Raw genomic sequence first — 3,052 nt, 5'->3', positions numbered from 1 at the left:
CATCTAAGACCTTCAAAAAGTATTCCCTAGTACCTGCAATAAATATATTTTATTAGTAATTGTAAACCACAAATATAAGTCTGGGGACAAACTCTCGTTCTCCAAGGTGTTCTGCTCTATGTTGTGAGTACGGTATGCGCCTAGGAAAGAGTGGAGCAACTCTTAATCCTGCCACACGGATGGATCAGTTATTAATTAATTATTACAATTATAAACAGCATTTTTTGATATGGCGACTTTCTTTTTGAAAAGTTACCCGGCATTATTTTTTAAATTTTCGTAGTGAATGTTTCAATTTTCAAACTCAGAGTTGCACCGTTAAAAATCCCCCTAACTATCGCATAAAAAAGTCCGTCAAATTTGGATGGGGAACTAACTGGGAATTTTTGGAACGGCAAAACCTTATGGACCATCCGTTCAGCGGATGGTAGATGGTGGATGGATCTCTGTGGGAAGACGGCATAAAGGTCCGATTCCCAAAAAGCGCATCCATCATCTACCATCCGATAACAGCTGCTATAAACAGCTGTGGATTATAAAAACAAATTCAAACAATGTTGAAGTGGATTCTGCGAGAGCAATTAACCAACTATTTTTCAGCAGGCTGGCTGTTTGCGTAGGTCAGTGCTGTTGTGGTCATTTAAAATGTTGTGCAAAATGCAACAGGCTTGAAAGACTGCATTATTATTCATGTAAAGGCTGTCAAGACATTTCCTAATAAACCGAAACATTGCCTTTAAATGGCCAATGCATTTTCTACTACTCGCCTAGCTTTGGACATATTGTAATTGAAATTCAGATGTTCGTCGAATGCAGCCAATAAATAGAATGAAGAACTTCTAGACTATTATTACACGATAATTTCTTTTAAACAGTGTGTAGGAAATAGGCTTAAATAGAAGTCTTGAACACCTAAGCGCAGCGAAAAAGATTATAGTGATCATTCGCCAAAGGAAAAATATGAAAGTTTGAATGACCAGCGTTATTTTTGTTCAGACGAAAAAAAATATGAAGAAAACATGTGAGAAAACCGAAAGTATTATCATTGGCTATCAATAAATAAGAACATAGCATAAATAGAGCCAACATATCAAAACAAACCAGCAGATATCTCAGAATGACGACCATCTAGAGATAATCATGGCTATTCAAAAAGTTGAGCAAAATAATGGAGTGGTTCGGATTTAAGACAGTGGAGTTCGACGATTACGAAACACATAAGAAAATTTTTAGAGTGGGCTTTTGCGAAATTGATGTACACAGCGCGGTGATCTAAGTCAATGACTGGACTTATGTTACCCTGTACCAATCAGTTCCTTGCCACCAGTGTTGGCTTTGAACCAAATCCCGCATTCGTGCACCTCGACAAGCTAAGATTTCTAAGCAATGCACTCCACAGCTCGAGAGGCAGAATGGACACGGTTTTCACGGGGCGATTCGTGTTTTGATGTAAATAGTTTTGTCGTAGCTTTATGACCCACCTTAAAAAAACTCTTCCTGCTCTACCTTTACCTCTGGTTGATAGCAAGCACACCTTTGGGATGGGTGTGAAAAAATTCTTGCCACGTCTGACGCATTTCTTTGAAAAGTCCAAAAATAAAGCTCTTTTAGGATAAGTGTGAGTTTTCGGGGGCTTACAGTCATCAAGAATGGTGCTACAACACATAAAGGAATTCGAGGTCTTAAAAGAATTTCCGGAGCCCAAGAATGTGTTTAAAGCAATGTATTTTCAAGGTCTTGCGCGATGATTATTTATAGGCTTTCCAGCAGTATTATGAATTTGTATGCAATTTCGGCAAGGAGAATCGGATTGCCGATGCCATTTCAGGACAACATTGTAAAAAGTCTTGGTCAGTTGATGACGCCAAAGATCGCCGTATTTCCAGTACCCGAAGTTAAGCTACGCATAATTCTATGAATAGATCTCTTATCAGTTCGAAAGATAATTTGACTCACGCTCAAAAATCAAATAAAAAAGCCAATCGACTCTGGGCTAGGTGGAGAAGTCTCAGAGTGCAAGAAAACTAGAGAAGGAAATATATTGATTAAAATAAAGAACCCAATCCAAGATGAAAAACTCTGCAAGCTCACCACAAGACCTGGCAACATACCAATTCAAGTATCAGAACATCGATGGCTAAACTCTTGCAAAGGAGTGATATACTGTAACGACTTAAGAGATATCCAAGAGGTAGAAATATTGGAAAACTTACAACAACCATATGTCATTGACGTTAAAAAATATTGAAAAAAACCTGGAGCAATTTTTATAATCCCCACCGAAACTGGACTTACTATTCTTACATACTCGTTACTCAACTTACTGTAAAACATCAACATTGGATATGAAAGAATCAAAATTCGACCATATACCCCACAGCCAATGCATTGCAATGATGACTCCAGATAATTAAGTTTAAGAGTGGTACTGAGGTCCTCTCTTGTATGAATAAGTTCCATAAAGAATTCATTAAACAGATCCCATTCTTTAGAATCACCAAAGCAACTCGGTATCTTAATTTTTGGCAGCTTAGGTAATTCCTCTGCCTTTACTGTATAGTTTCGTTAACGTGATTTTTTCGTCGTTAAGTCTTTCATCTATAAAATCTAAAATATTTTGAACGTCGAATTCTAAATCGGTTATCTTGTCCTCAAATTCCGAGCTTTCAAAACCTCTATATCTTATAGCTTCCATAGGAATAATTGTTAAAAGCTGTGAAAATATCAATTTTTTCTATTTATATGTCTGCAAGGGTATTACAACTTCGGGTTGCCAAAGTTAGCTTCCGTCCTCGTTATGTTTTATATATCCGATGTTATGCCATCGGAAACGCTCCATTGGTAGCGACCTTTTGCTGTTTATAAAAACAGAATCTTTAAGGTGCGTTCAAAAACAAAAAATGACTCTTTGTATATGTATCTTTTTGTTTTTTTTTTGTTCAGACTTTTGTCTCTTACCAGTGGTGGGATAAAACAATCGTGTGAATCTATTTGCAACCTTTAGCTGCAAGGGTCTAGCACTTGACAGAATCTTTAAGGTGCACAATTTCTC

This window comes from Drosophila rhopaloa, unplaced genomic scaffold (assembly GCF_018152115.1).
Source record: "Drosophila rhopaloa isolate 14029-0021.01 unplaced genomic scaffold, ASM1815211v1 contig_154, whole genome shotgun sequence".
Taxonomy (NCBI): Eukaryota; Metazoa; Arthropoda; class Insecta; order Diptera; family Drosophilidae; genus Drosophila; species Drosophila rhopaloa.
The sequence above is the reverse complement of the archived record's forward strand: the minus strand, read 5'-3'. Positions refer to the sequence as shown.